Source organism: Moschus berezovskii, chromosome 3, assembly GCF_049115385.1.
Source record: "Moschus berezovskii isolate FMDL1 chromosome 3, NW_MosBer_1.0, whole genome shotgun sequence".
Lineage (NCBI taxonomy): Eukaryota > Metazoa > Chordata > Mammalia > Artiodactyla > Moschidae > Moschus > Moschus berezovskii.
Window position 1 is genome coordinate 320398 of NC_142462.1, and position 16260 is coordinate 336657.

Here is a 16260-nt window from a genome sequence, read left to right on the forward strand (position 1 = left end):
GTTGGCGATGGACAGGGAGGCCTGGCGTGCTGTGATTCATGGGGCTGCGGAGAGTCGGACACGACTGAGCGACTGAATTGAACTGAACTGAACTGCAGGATTACCAATAGCCATCATGATGAATATGTTTTCCTGTACCTCTTAATTTTTGGTCATATATATTATTATCTTTCTGGTACATTTTCTGTTCCCTTGATTTTTTTTCTTGTTTTGCCTTCCCTCCTAGCCCCTTTCTTTCTTTCCTAATTTTTATTTTTGTTGCTATTCAGCTTTCTCTAATTTTTTGCTGAGTTAAATTTGTTTTCTTTCTCTTTCAAGAAAATGAAGGCAGAGGATGGGAATGATAGGACCACTTGTGTTACTTGTTAAAGAATCTCTGGCTCTTTGCTGGATTCCTTCTCAGAGTACTGTAAAGTTTGGTTAACAAATGACAAAACATATACCTTCAGTAGCAACCAACCCTACTTGGCTCACTATCAATTCAATTTACAGTTAGTTTTTCCTGGGTTTTGGTTTTTCAGAAACTAACGCGTTTAGTTAGAAAATAAAATGTCTCCTAGTAACCTTAGAGTGGTGTTAGCTAAATATTAGGAACTATAATTTTATGTCAGATTGGCCCAGTATCTCGGATAAAGGGACAAACTTTACAGAAAGCAGACCTTGCTAGTCTACCAGCAGTGAACACAGGGGCCACAACAAAGACCACATTCATTGACTGTGTTCTAGAGACACGAGAAAATGTGTCTCCTAGAGTCTCATGGCTCAGAGTGGCACCGTTGGCTCTTTGGAAGCGTCTGTGGACTCATTATGGGCTTCCTTGGTAGCTCAGTGGTAAAGAATCTGCCTACAATGCAGGGGACACAGGTTCGATCCCTGGGTCCGGAAGATCCCCTGGAGGAGGAAATGGCAACCCACTCCAGTATCCTTCCCTGGAAAATCCCACGGACAGACGAGCCTGGGGGGCTAGAGTCTATGCGGTCACAAAAGAGTCGGACACGACTTAGCAGCCAAACAACAACAACGGTGGACTCATTACATTGATGGCTAATTCATTTTCCTTCCACGTGTGGCATGTTGAATCAGCTCTGAGAGAGGCCGACCTCTGCAGGTGGAACTAGAAGGGGCCCAGGTGATACGCAATCGGCTAGAAGAAGTTCTTGGAAGAAGCCTGGAGCGCTTAAGCAGGCTGGAGACCCTGGCCGCCATTGGAGGTGGGGAACTGGAAAGTGTGCGAGCTCATCACGAGCATGGCTTCTGAGCACTGGCGGGTCAGACTGCAGCCCAGGATGGAGACCCTTGTGTGCGCTAACCAGAGAGCCCTGTCTGAACTAAACGGTGACTTACTAATGATAGAAGTGGTACAAGTAGCATCGCCTGCAAAGTGAAACTCACTTTCAGTTCAGTTCAGTTCAGTCGCTCAGTCGTGTCCGACTCTTTGCGACCCCATGAATCACAGCACGCCAGGCCTCCCTGTCCGACACCAACTCCCGGAGTTCACTCAAACTCATGTCCATCAAGTCGGTGATGCCATCCCGTCATCTCATTCTCTGTCGTCCCCTTCTCCTCCCGCCCCCAATCTTTCCCAGCATCAGAGTCTTTTCCAGGGAGTCAACTCGTCGCATGAGGTGGCCAGAGTATTGGAGTTTCAGCTTTAGCATCACTCTTTCCAATGAACACCCAGGATTGATCTCCTCTAGAATGGACTGGTTGGATCTCCTTGCAGTCCAAGGGACTCTCAAGAGTCTTCTCCAGCACCACAGTTCAAAAGCATCAATTCTTCGGCAATCAGCTTTCTTCACAGTCCAACTCTCACATCCATATATGACCCTTTTAGTCTACCTCTATTTCACGGTTCGTAACTCTCTAAGTTGAATGGTGGAGGTTACAAGGTATATTTGCACACTATAAATCATGCCACTTTAGTTTCCTCACCCCCCCTTCCTTCTTTTCCCTCATCCCTTCTATGGGCCAATAAAGTTTATTCCTCCCCCACTTTCACAATCCATTTCATATATTCCATATCATGTCATAAATGCATGTGTGTGTATTTTTTTTTTGCCATTCGATCAACTTCTGCTCTTTGAGTGAGAACGATTTTTTAATCAAAGGTTCAAGATGAGAGAGAGAGAAAATGAGAGTCTGTAAGAATGACTGCAGAAATGGCATAATCCTTAGAAGGTAGTCAAAGCTAAGACTTGCAGTGGTAGACTGAAAGTATTGGGAAGGCCAAGTTAAAGAGCAGAGGCAAAGACTGTTTAGAGCAAAGACTGTTACCATTTAGAGTAAACCTTTACCTCTAATATTGTTTCAGAGTTGATTATTGAATGACAGGGAAAAGAGATTAGATGCAGATTAAAGTACATTAATTTTTTTTTGTTTAAACCAAGCATATACTATTTAGTCAGAACATAACTTTAAGAAAGCTCCCAGGTCTTTCGGGGTCAGAATTCTCCACATAAAAGGATAATTTCAAATGTAGTGTCCCCTTTCAAGTTCAGTATTTCACCAAATAACTCATTATGGTCAGAATAGCCTACTTCTTATATGTTTTTCATTTGGTAGTGGCACTAGTTGGAGTGCTATAGTTTTCACTTTTTAGTGCTTTTGCATTTCTCCATATTAAAACAACTCATAGGCTTCTGGCTTTGATGTGTTTGAATAGTTTAGAAAGAAATGTCACACATCTTTCTAGGTTTTGGTCATTGTCTCAATGTTTTGTTATCACAACATGATGGAGGTAAGAAAGGGGGCCCTTCAGATTATACTTCTGGGATCTTAAATATCAATGTAATTGATATCTTAAATATCAATAAAAAATAACAGTAACCAAGGTTACTCTGGAACTTTGCAAGCTCATGAGATTTGTTATTTCTGCTGGGTATAATTTTCCTAGCTTAGAAGCTGAGGTTTCAGATTTTAAACATGGAATTTGGAAGTAGGGATTGGGGCTCCTTAGCACCATAAATGTAACTGAGTACCTTTTCTAAGCTAGGCGGAGCACAATGGTTTGTCTTTTTTCCCTCCCGTTTGTTTACATGACATTTTACTTCTTTCACATTCATCAGCTGACATGGCTTGTTTACATTCTAAATTCTGGCCAAGTTTCTGTAACCTCAGCAACACCTGTAACAGAGCATCAGTCACTCTAACATGGACAGGGAAGAAAATATGAGAAACACCCTGGAATTCTCTAATGAAGTAATTTGCAAAAGGTTGGTAGCCATAAGCTTCCTCTTAAGTGGAAATGCTTTCCAGTTTTAATGGGCTTGCTTTGAGGGGAAAAGGCATCATTTCATAAAGGAGATAGGAAGTATAAGCCAAATCTTCCATTTTTTCTTAGTCTTCCAATTTTTAGTGACCCTTTCCTACACAAAGCTTTTTGTAACATTCTAGAAGTAAAGAAACAGATAATCAAGCTGTAGAAATATCAACCCCCACAAAGACTAGCCTGTCATATGATTACAAGGCATTTAGGAAATGTTTTTTCTTATTTTTACTAATAGACTAGTGGTGCTAAGTTTCCTGGTAAGATTCAACCATGGGTGATATTTGGCTTCTAATGGCTCATAGTGATTACAGTAGTTTAGGTAAGCTACCACATCTGTTTCTGTCATCCTACAAGAGTAGGACTTTCCCTTGTCATCTTGAACAGTGGCGAAATGTTAGAAATGTTAAGGTAGTGGAATGAATAATGAGAAACCCAACTTCCTACCAAAAAATTAACAAAATATGTAGATTAGGGGGAGAAAGTAAGTGAACTCTAGTCCTGATTTGGATCCTGAAAAGATGGAGTAGCTTGTGCTGTAGTTACTTACCTTTGATATTGGGCCTTAGGAAACATACTTACCTGGCAGGGGAGATACCGTGATCACGAAGGGGGTTCTCTCAAGGCGAGGCTCATCTGTTGCGCTGCGGGTGTGTTGACCTCTGCGATGTCCCCAAGTGCGGGAAACTCGACTGCATAATTTGTGGTAGTCGGGAGCTGCATGCGTGCTTTCCCCTGGTAACTATAATCTCAATGATAGAACTACCACAGTGTGGAGGTTCTCTGACGGCTCAGGCTATATGATTTCCTGGAGAAAGAAATAGCAGCCCACTGCGGTACTCGTTACGCTACAGCACTGCTGTATATTCTACCACCAAAAAGGAAGTATGAAGGACAGAAACACTATTAAAGTACCCCCTAGTATACAGTTTAGACTGTGGGAATGCTACCGAAAAACCAACTCAGTTTCTCCAACAAGTAAATGATTTAAAGGGAAAAAGAAGGACAGCAATAGACCAAGAGAGATGGAGAGCGAGGGAGAGAGAAAGCAAGGAAGGAAGGAAGAAATTGAAGGCAAGCATGCATGTAAGAGATTTAAAGGTAGTATCTTAGTGATTACAGTTCGTGGATTCTATTTGCATCCAAAAGAGAATACTAACTTAGAAACGATAATGGCGGAGGGGAGGGGGCTTCCCTGGTTAGGAATTTGCCTAGCAATGCAGAGGACACAGGTTTGATCCCTGGTCCAGGAAGGTCCCACATGCTGAGGGGCAACTAAGCCCACAAGCCGCAACCACTGAGTGCATGGGCAGCAACTACTGACGCCGAGAAACCAGCAAACCACAGGAGAGGAGCTCCCGGTCTCCACAACTGGAGAAGCCCCGTGCGAAGCTGCGAAGGCCCAGGGCCGCCATCAATCAATCAATCAATTAAAAAAAAAAACCCTATGTGATCAAATAAGCTGAAAAAAATGCTGCATTTTTAAAAATGGAAAATTTGAATAGTCTTTTATGATATTAAAGATTTTGAATTAATTTATGATTATAATGCTGTGATGATAATACTTTCAAAAAGAGTTCTCATTGAGGGGAAACATGCTGACATAATTAGAAATGAAACATGATGTCTGAGATTTCATTTAAAAAAAATAGGAAAAGGTAAGTGCATGGATTGTAGTAAGACAAGTTCAACCATAAGCTGGTAATTGTAGACCATGCCTGACAAGATGGGAGTGTTCTGTTCTGTCTACTTTTGTGTACTATTGAAATCTCGGATTTGAAAAAGAATGATAGGAGAACACAGGTCCACCTAGAATAAGAGCAGCTGAACCTCTCACACAATTCTGAGGGCTAGGAGAACAGAGAGAGTCAAGGACACCATTCAAAACCCAAACAACCAGGGACCCGAGAACACTGTGGACATGACTTGGTTTGTATTCAGTTAGGTCCGGGAGCCACACAGCAGCAGAGGGATCAACAAAGGCCCTGCATATAGAGGAGCGCACAGCAGGGAGGGAGTACTCCAGACAGAACTCAGGTAGAATAACTCACGGAAAGAGCGTGTGGATAAACTCAGAGGATGTCTGAGACATGGTTGGCTCTAGCTCTGGTGACTGGGGAATTGACAGGAAGGGGATCAGTGCAGAGCACCGAGGGGGACAATCTTGAGGAGGCATTTACTGGGATCAGCTGAGACCGAGCTGAAGGGAGCATCCTTTGGACACTTGTGGTGATGAAAAAGAATGGTGCAACTGGCAGAAATTAAAGGTCCTACTGGAAGAAAGAGAATCCCCAACTCAAGAGACACACCATGCCTTTCTCCCAAGTCTTAGCTCGGCTAGAGTAATTGCACAAGACAGACCTAGAATAAAGAAATCAACTAAGCCACTCAAAGCACGAATCCCTTCTGACCTGGAACAACTGACTCTCATTCAGGTAAACCTAGTCATGTGAAAATGAAAACTATATAGCAGACATTTCTTCCAAGGTGACAGAAGAAAAAAGTGTAAATTGAGAGTCAATAATTTCAACAAATGAAAAGACTGCCTCAAAATTAATCAAAAAACATTGGGGAATGTAAAATGGCATCCATATTTTGAATTGTTCTGAACAAAGCATTTGTAGATACATACACATGGAAAAAACTTCAATATTTTACATAAGAAATACACAACACGAGACAGAAGTAGACAGGAAAGAAGAAATGAGAAATTGGAATTGACAGAGATAAAAAAAAAAATTGAGGGTAAAGAAAATTCTCTGGAAAAGAAAATGCTAAATGACAAGGTACATAGAGAACATATTTATCCAAACTTATAAGGGACGCTGCATTAAAAATGAAAGCATCAAACAGAATAGAAATGAACAAAAGATAGTGAGAAAAGATCAGAAAGTCATAGAGACCTAGGGGAAGTAGACGTGGAATGGTCAGCTCTAAGACCTATTCAAGTCGAGCCGAAAGCCTTATTTTAAAAAAGAAAAAATGTCCTGAAGCTCCAGACCACCCTTTGCCTCAGTGAAGAAAAATCAATTTACATTCTACATCTCAGCAGAACACACAAAGTAAGACATTATTAAAAAAAAAAAAAAATCAATAGAACTCATTGTGGACAAGTTCTTTATATTTAGCCAAGGTGTCTGTACTGTATCAAAGCAACAGAAAACAAGATGAAATATATCAAACTTAAGGAGTCCTCAGTCCATCATGAGAGATCTTTAAAGACGAACTCTGCTCAAGAATTGACAGGAAACTATGAGTTATATACATCTGGTCATCACTGAATATATGTGATTGTAGATTTAAACCACTGTGTCGTAGGCCCTGCTCTGGGGGCGGCCTAGGAACACCCTCAAACTTCTGCAGGGAGGCTGCTAGTACTCCCAGAGTGGGACAGCCATCCTGTGCCACCAGGGGGTCGAAAGGACCCAGTGGGCCCCTCCTCCAGCTCTTACCTCTACCCTCCAACTAGCACATTAACAAAAAAAGGTAGGAAAAATATAGTATATAAAGGGTATACATTTGATTGGATTGAAATAATACTATAAGGTAGGTAAAGACAGAAGAAAAAGCAGAATAATGTCCTTCAGCATCACAGTAGTAAAAAGTTGAAGTTGATAGATAACATTTGAAACATACACTTCAAATATTAGAAATGTGACAAAATACTAAAGGACTAAACGTGTCAAAAATTCTAGTGCACTAACTAGCTATCCAGGCCTTCCAAAATACCAAGCAAAAGACACACAGACACAAATACGCATACACAAAGAAAATAAAATAACAGAGAAAGAAACCCAGAAGATACAACCTACTGCAAATGGGAAACATAGATGAAAAGATGTGAGAGGAGTTTAAGATACAAACTGAACAGGAGAAACAAAGGGGCTTCCCTGGTAGCTCCGCTGGTAAAGAATCTGCCCGCGATTCAGGAGATACCGGATCGATTCCTGGTTTTGTAGGATTCCCCGGAGAAGGGATCGGATACCCACTCCAGTATTCTTGGGCTTCCCTGGTGGAATCCCCCTGCAATGGTGACACCTGGGTTGGAAAGATCCCCTGAAGTAGAGAATGGCAACCCACGCCAGTATTCTTGCCTGGAGAATCCCCATGGACACAGGAGCCTGCTGGGCTGCAGTCCATGGGGTTGCAAAGAGTCGGACACAACTGGCAACTAAGCACAGCACGGCACATGAGAAACAAGAGTATTTAGGTTATAAAAAATCATGTTAATAATGGATTGTGGATGGGGGAGGGGTGGGAAGGAGGTTCAAGAAGGAGGGGACATAGTTACACTTATGGTTTGATTCCCATTGTGGTGTGGCAGAAACCAGCACTACACTGGAAAACAGTTATCCTCCAATTAAAAATAAATGCAAGAAAATCATGGATTATAACACTGAATTTTAAAAAAGCACGAGTCCGCAGTGAAACACAAAAATATTTTTAATCATATGTTAGGGGTATGGATTGTCTTTTCCACAGCACAAAGCTGGCAATACCACAGATGTGATAATTGACACACATCAGGGATCAATAAAGGGTGGTAAAATTTTTACAGAAAGAGCACCATAGAATACAGTATTGATACACCCTCAAAATACCACTAATCAAATTGCTCATTACACACACAAAAGCCTGTCTTTTCAAGAACAGATCTTATAAGCCTCTGCATAACAGTGTTCAAAGCTGAAATAATAATAGTGGGGACAGGTGAAGTGGACACTCTTAGCCTCCAAACAGGCTGCACTCGGAAGCACACAGCATGCACTAGATGGTGTTCTTGGCAAAAAGGGTTCACCGGAATTTAATCATGAGGCAATGATCAGACAGCTGCAAAATGGAGACCTTTCAGTAGACAACTGACCTGCCCTCTGCAAAGAAGTCAATGTCACGACCGTCAAAGACAACTACAAGAAGGTGAGGAGATGTTTGAGGTTCTGAAGGACTAAAGAGATAAAGCAACACGATCTTTTTAGTCCTTTGGGACCTAAAACTTCTCTTCTCCTTTTGTTGTCTTTTTGGTGCAAACATCGACCGTTTGAAGAAAGACAGGCCAGCTGTCTAGTTCAAAGGTCTCAATTCGGCAGTTATCTGATATCTACCTCAGTATTAAACACAGGATAAACACTTTCAGCAAGAACAATGCGCAGTAAATGCTGTCTGCTTTGAGCACAGTCCATCTGGTGGCAAAGAATGACCGGGTTGATATGTTGTCTTCTTCCAATTGTTTCCATGCTGGTGTGTGGAGGACGACTATTTAGAGGAGCAGCATTAAGGTCTTTCCAAACTGTGTGTCCATCAAAGCACTGATCACCTTACTGAGGATTACATTCGGAGGCCGAGGACTGGGATTACTCGCATCAATTCTGTCCCTTGGAGTGTGGACAGTGGTTGTTGGTTGGGATGTTCATTCTCAGGAAAGGATCCCTCCAGTGTTGCTGAGGTTGAAATCGAGTTGCTGTTGTAGATTCTTTTTCATCAAATGGAAAAGGTAATTTTATAGTGTGGTTTCTCAAATCAACAATATCTTGTCTTAGTTCCTAAAGTAATTGATATCTGTGAAAGACAGAGAGAGAGAGAAGAAACGTGAGTCTTCGTTAGGCCCTGCTGAGCCTGAAGGGATGGCCACATGGTGACTGGGGCCAGGGGCAGACAGAGCTCCTGTTGACAGGACGAGCTGAAGGGAGAGCCACAGGCTGGCTGGAGAGGGAAGTGAGATCCATGATTGAGAAGGAATACCTCCTTAAACTTTCATCTAGCCTGTGGTGCAGCATCTAAGGAACCCTGTCCTCACCCCACCTGTGCTTGGTGATATCTCAGCTCAGAGCTGCTTCAGAGTCTTAACTGGATCCCCGCCACTCAATCCTCAACAGTCATTGGACTCTTGAATCCCCTCCATCTGTATGCTTTCCCACACGTTCAGGGATGGACGTGCTGAGCATCCCTCATACACACTTAGAAACAGACAGCTATGGGAGCAGAGGATCCTCAACTGAGAAAGACACCCTCTTCTACCTCTTCATCCCTGCCTTCTCAGGAGAAGCAGGGTCCTGGAAAGTCCTGGATGTGAGCACCAATAGGGACCTCAGAATGTATCCAAGTCTACTTCCATAATTTACAGAGGAGCTATGGTTTCAAGGGTCCAAGGACTATCCAAAACCACATGACTTGTTACTGACAGCTCAGGCCATAGGCCCTTCCTATATATTTGCGGGAAGGGAGAGGAGGAGAGGAAAGCTCCAATCTGGAGGAGTCAACAGTTAACAGAGGCTGTTTGGTCATCCTCCTGGACAGGAGTAAGGCGTTCCAGGGAAATCCTGCTCCAAAGAGACAGGGATGAATGCAAAGAGGGGAAACTCAAAATAAAATTCACAAAAAGAGAGCAGGGAGTGTAACTTTGTGTCAAGCCATTTGCATCCCATGGACACCAAAATGTTAGGAAGGTGGTTTCATGCTGGATCTACCTTAAAGCATTTCTAGGAATATCCTTGACATCTACACAAATAAAACTCTGAAGTGAAGGAGGATTCAGTTTAGTCATACTAAATTCTCATCACCTTTTTCTCAAACTTTGCAAAGAAAGATTCTCTACTAGTAATTTATGCTACTGTATAGAAAAAAATCCAGAAGAACAAATACTTCTGCTTTCTTGACTAGGCCAAAACTTTGACTGTGTGGATCACAACAAACTATGGAAAATTCTTAAAGAGATGGAAATAACAGACCACCTTACCTGCCTCATGAAAAACCTGTATGCAAATCAAGAAGCAGCCTTAGAACCGGACATGGAACACGGACTGGTTCCAAATTGAGAAAGGAGTATGTCAAGGCTTTATATCGTCACCTTGACTCTTGAACTTTTATCCACAGTACATGATGCGAAATGCTGGGCTGGATGAAGCACAGCTGGAATCAAGATTGCCAGGAGAAATATCAATAACCTGAGATATGCAGATGACACCACCCTTACAGCAGAAAGCAAAGAGGAACTAATGAGCCTCTTGATGAAAGTGAAGGAAGACGGAAAAGGGTGGTTTAAAACTAGGCATTCAAAAGAACGAAGATCATGGCCTCCGGTCCCATCACTTCATGGCAAAGAGATGGGGAAACAGTGGCTGACTTTATTTTTCTGGGCTCCAGAATCACTGCAGATGGTGACAGCAGCCATGAAATTAAAAGACGCTTACTCCTTGGAAGAAAAGTTATGATAAACTGAGACAGCATATTAAAAAGCAGAGACGTGACTTGCCAACAAAGGTCCATCTAGTCAAAGTTATGGTTTTTCCAGTAGTCATGTATGGATGTGAGAGTTGGACCATAAAGAAAGCCGAGTGCCAAAGAATTGATGCTTTTGGACTGTGGGATTGGAGAAGACTCTTGAGTCCCTTGGGATGCAAGGAGATCCAACCAGTCCATCCGAAAGGAAATCAGTCTTGAATTTTCATTGGAAGGACTGATGCTGAAGCTGAAACTCCAATACTTTGGCCACCTGATGCGAAGAACTGACTACTTAGAAAAGATTCTGATGCTGGGAAAGATTGAAGGCAGGAGGAGAAGGGGACAAAAGAGGATGAGGTGGTTGGATGGCATCACCGACTCGATGGACATGAATGAGAGCAAGCTCTGGGAGTTGGTGATGAACAGAGAAGCCCGGCGTGCTGCAGTCCATGGGGTCACAAAGATTTGGACCCAACCGAGCAACCTAACTGAACTGATAGAAGGGTATGTAAAAGGAAAAATATGGCAGGATAAGGCCTAACATTCATTATGGGGTTTTGGCATAAAGGCTATATTCGATGAAAAAAAAATTGTTGCATCTGCTGTTCTGAGCCAGTTAGTAGGCTGTGAACATATTTAGTGAATAGCTAACTGCAAGTTGCATGTTAACAGTAGAAAAGGAAATACTGAATTTTATTCTTGTGGCAAGGGGAGGCTCGATTTTATACGTTGGGGTCTATGTAATTTTGTTTGTTTGTTTTATTGTATCTTGGACTATGAAAATTGTGAGACACTGAATCCAGAGGGATTATGTATCTAACTTAGCTATCTATGTCTCTTTTTTTTTCTCTTTCCTCTTCTCCAGGCTGTACAAAATATTTCCGTTGAGAGAAGAATGTAAATTTCCTTGTTGATATTCAGCTTTTTTAGGAAGCAGCCACTCATAGGCCACGCCATATTGGTTACTTATATCCTATCAGATCCACAGTCCTTCTAATCCTTGATGCATATTAGCAGAGCTTTGAAAGATACTGATATCCAAACCTCATCCCCAGAACTTTAAAATCAGAATTTCCTTGGATTGGGATAAGGCAAGCATGTCACCTCAACACTCAACCTGTGTTCATTTTACAGTAGCACGATTTAGAACTACTCACTAGGCCTGCACTATTTCACATCTCTCTTTTTATTTTCTCCTTCTAGTCCAATATGGACTTCTCTCCATTGGCCCTAAAGATCTTTTGGTCTTTCTCTGTTACTCTCCTATGAATAATTGGCCTTCTCAATTGGATGGTCTGAAGCAATGATTATCTTGTATTCTTGTATATCTCCCTGGGTCTTCATAAATGTGGCCCAAAGTTAATCCAGTCCAATGCTGTCCTACATGCCCTGGCCTCAGATTTCAACTCAGTTCATTTTTCTGGGCTTTTACTAATATGGGGAAGGAATAATGTGAGTAAAACTGGAGAGGTCTGAATGCCTGTCCATCTCATGCTCTCTGTATTTTGAAATCCTGGCTTCTGTATCTCCTTTTCCCCAATGTCCCTAATTTAGGGAACCATTTACTGTCCTCCACCTAATGCCAGCTCCAGTGAGTTCCTGGAAGCCCCCTGCACATTAGCAAAGTTCTGCCTATCAGAGGCTGAAGGGAATCATGACTCAGGCCAGTCCAGACTCCCACCTATGACCCGGGTTCTTATTTTATTTTAGTAATCAAGGCTTTTTCCTTCAGTCTGGGATTTCTTATTCAGGTGGATAAGCTGAGGGGTAAGGGCTGTCCTAGGTTCATTTCTCCAGAAGCCAACGCACGTGCCAGTGATTCCTTAAGACGTGATCCTGAAAGAAAGAGGCAGTGGACTTGGAGGCAGGGGCAGGGAAAGTAAGGGGAAGAAGCCAACAATGTGTGTGATTTAAGGCCAATGTTTTCAGTGGCTTAAATGCTGCTATTCTGATGAGGAGGACCATGGATCTGGGCTTCCTGTGGCTAATAGGAAAGGTCAGAGGGCATATGAGGACGGTAGTAGTGGGAAAACAAAGTGGTCAGAGTCTAAACAGGAGACTGAGACGGAGGGCACTGCAGGGTGGCCGCCCCCATGGAAAAGAGAGGAAAGACCACGCAGAGGCAGTGTCAGCTGCTGAGTGAGCACATGAGGAAGAGAAACGTTAGTGGGGGATTCAGCCACAGCAGACAAAGAGCACAAGGAAGGAGCGCACGGGGTTACCTCCAGACCCTAAGCCTGAAGGCCAGGGAATCTGCACGCTAGTCTCCACTTGCCAAACAGCAGTTTTCTTCTGATAATCTTCTGTTTCAAACTCTTAAGCCGGGCTCCAAAATCACTTCAGATGCTTATTGCAGCCAGGAAATTAAAAGACGCTTACTCCTTGGAAGGAAAGTTATGACCAACCTAGATAGCACATTAAAAAGCAGAGACATTACTTTGCCAACAGAGGTCCGTCTAGTCAAGGCTATGGTTTTTCCCGTGGTCATGTATGGATGTGAGAGTTGGACTGTGAAGAAAGCTGATCGCCGAAGAATGGATGCTTTTGAACTGCGGTGCTGGAGAAGACTCTTGAGAGTCCCCTGGACTGCAAGGAGATCCAACCAGTCCACTCTAAAGGAGATCAGTCCTGGGTGTTCATTGGAAGGACTGATGCTAAAGCTGAAACTCCGATACTTTGGCCACCTCCTGCGTCGAGTTGACTCACTGGAAAAGAGGCTGATGCTAGGAAGGATTGTGGGTGGGAGGAGACGGGGACGACAGAGAATGAGATGGCTGGATGGCATCACCGACTCTGTGGACATGAGTTTGAGTGAACTCCGGGAGTTGGTGATGGATAGGGAGGCCTGGCATGCTGCGATTCATGGGGTCGCAAAGAGTCAGACACGACTGAGCGACTGAAATGAACTGAACTGAACTGAAGTCTTTAATCTTGTTACAGACTGGACGCTCATGTGTGCTTGCTCTGGAGCCCTCACCTTCCAGCTTGGGAGGGTTCTTCACTCTGATGGAAGCATCCAGCTCTGAAGATAAAACCACAGCCAACAGGATCCATTGTTATTCATGATTTACAAAGACTCACTCCTTCACCCAAGAAGGACATCAGGTACAGAAAGTGTCCAGGAACAAGAAAGGCCATCTGAAAGCCCATGGGTAGGTGAAGACAATGGAGATATTTTTCTATTTTCTTTTTGGCTGATCTTCCTTATACTTCCCAGTATTGTTAAGTGTGCCACAGAGCAAACATGTTTCCAAATGCCATAAGTGAGCTAGAAAAATAAAATGGATGACAAAAAATTCCTAGGTAGAAAAGACAAAGGCAAGAAACTCCTACAGGATGCAGTTTGTACTGTTGGGAGGAAAGAGATGAGGCAAAGTCAAAGCTGAAGGAAAACCTCAACAAAGAAACGGGGAAGTCTAAGTTGGAAAATACATATTCATATGTATGTAAACACTACATATGATATTTATACATAATTCAAATAAGGCATAGACGATATGATACAAATTGGAAGAAACCTCACGAGTGTTTGTGATGGAATAAACGGAAGAAGGATTCGAGCCAGTGAACGGATCACTCATATTGGCTTCCTGATGAGTTGAATTTGGACAAGAAAATAGAAAAATAGGAGAGAAGCTCTTTGAGTGACAGGAACTCGGAAACATGGATGGGGGTGGGGAGAGGCCCAGTGCTACGCAGCATAAACACACAGTCTCGCAACACGCGCAAAAACAGCTTAAAATACTAACCTACTGATACAGTGACAGAGAACAGCTTTAGCTTAAACAGCTACAAAAGATTCGACCTGATTTTTCACAAACAAAACCAGCGGAAAGCGCGAACGCAGTCCCCCACTACCACAAATTATGCAGTCGAGTTTCCCACATTTGGGGAAATCGCAGGGGTCAGCACATCCGGAGTGCAATGGATAAGCCTCGCCCTGGGAAAACCACCTTCGTGATCATGGTATCTCCCCTGCCAGGTAAGTATGTCTTGCCCCCCTGCCGCCCCGCCTCAACTTCATACGCCCCGCACTGTACACACACGCTCACTTTGCTCCCCGCACCCCCGAGCCTTCTGGGACCCTCCACACGGCGGATCCACGTACGTTCAAGCAAAAAGTCCTGCATTCTCTCCCACGCCACGGGAGACCGTATCGTGTTTCAGCACCAGACGACGGACCAGCAGCCCCCGCGCCCGCATATCTCCATACGACACGCCCCGCCCGTGACGTCACCGGGAGTCCGCGCGCGCTTCCCTCCAGCCCACGCCCCGCCCTAGTCCCCGCCTCCCTCCTGCCACGCCGTCCGGCCGGGCCAAACGGCCGGCGGGCGCCCTCTGGGGGAAGTGACGTCCGCCTCCCGCTCCCGTTCTCCCTCCCACCCTCTGCGGCTGCCTGCCTAACGTTTGTCCTGCCCGGCACCGGTCTGGCGGTCGGCTGAAGCCTGTGCACCTACCTTTTATTCAACTAACGGCGTTCAGTGGGGAGAACGGAACATCTAGCAGTCCGGGGGAAACCGCTTCCTTTCAAATCCCGTTGTCTTTGTGGTGTAGTGTTGTGTGTGTGTCTAGTAGAACACATTAGGCGTCACGGCTGGCCGTGAACTCAGTTCCATTCGTGAAATTGTGACATTCATCAAAAATGTCACTCATTTTGTTTCCAGCTTCAGGTGTGGTTTTGACTTTGACCAGATTTTAACACCTGTCTGTATCCTCTGTCTTATTGAGACAGGCTGGGACCTGGGACCCTTTGCTGCGGTGTTTGCACCTGGACACAGTGAGGCAGGAATTCCATGCGCCCCACGCTGAGCAGCTGGAATCTGTCTCCTATGGACAGATATTCCAGACTAAGGACAGGGGCTTCCCTAGTGGTCCACTGGCTAAGATTCCACACTTCCCAATGCCTGGGGCCGGAGTTGGATCCCTGGTCAAGGAACTAGATCCCATCTGGGACAACTAAGTGTTTTCATGCTGCAACTAAATATATCCCATGTACCTAATAATTTTTTTTACGCTTCTTTAAGATAAGGATATTAGGAGGAGCAAGGAAGAGCTGAGTCCCGCTTGGATAGAAAATAAGGAGACCACATATTTCGTATTTTTGAGGTCAAGGAGATCGTTGCAGACTATCCATGCTTACAAAGTTTTTCCTGGGTCAAAAAGGAGGTAGACGGAGCCACCCCTTAATAGGTGGTGTCAACCTCCCCCTAGGCCTCTGCGCTGGAGAGGCAATGACACCCCACTCCAGTACTCTTGCCTGGAAAATCCCATGGATGGAGGGGCCTGGTAGGCTGCGGTCCATGGGGCCGCGAAGAGTCGGACACGACTGGGCGACTTCACTTTCCCTTTTCACTTTCGTGCATTGGAGAAGGAAATGGCGACCCACTCCAGTGTTCTTGCCCGGAGAACCCCAGGGACGGGGGAGCCTGGTGGACTGCCGTCTATGGGGTCGCACAGAGTCGGACTCGACTGAAGTGACTTAGCAGCAGCAGCAGGCCTCTGTGCTACGATCCTTCTCGGCAAAAAGATGCACATGCATGTCAGGAAGAGCCCAAGGACAGATCCCGTGTGGAAAAAGAAATGAGATACTCATCCAAAGGTAAACAAAGACCCGGAAGAAATGTCCTATATGAGTGATTTGAGTCACCTCTCTGATGCACTCCTTCTCTTTAAGGAGGACACACACACCCTTTCTCTCTGAGTGTATCTCCACCCTGCTTCTGTCTTAAATAAACTGTGTGTGTATCTGTGAGCTCTCCAACTTGTGCTGTGGCTCT

General features: G+C 44.2%; 1 long non-coding RNA gene and 2 other non-coding genes across 4 annotated transcripts; 1 reads left to right on the plus strand and 2 right to left on the minus strand.

The window, feature by feature from the left end:
- Positions 1–3839: 3839 nt before the first annotated feature.
- Positions 3840–4003, plus strand: LOC148778269 (U1 spliceosomal RNA). The gene has a single exon (XR_016037111.1). It is a non-coding gene; the product is annotated as a U1 spliceosomal RNA (small nuclear RNA).
- Positions 4004–7690: 3687 nt separating this feature from the next.
- Positions 7691–14763, minus strand: LOC148778270 (uncharacterized). Of its 2 annotated transcripts, none has more exons than XR_016036593.1 (2): positions 14592–14763; positions 7691–8821 (listed from the first exon to the last, which is right to left on the minus strand). It is a non-coding gene; the product is annotated as an uncharacterized LOC148778270 (long non-coding RNA). The 2 variants fall into 2 exon arrangements; XR_008682025.2 differs by lacking the exon at positions 14592–14763 and adding an exon at positions 12706–14568.
- On the minus strand, positions 14310–14473 carry LOC148778271 (U1 spliceosomal RNA). The gene has a single exon (XR_016037108.1). It is a non-coding gene; the product is annotated as a U1 spliceosomal RNA (small nuclear RNA).
- Positions 14764–16260: the final 1497 nt, after the last annotated feature.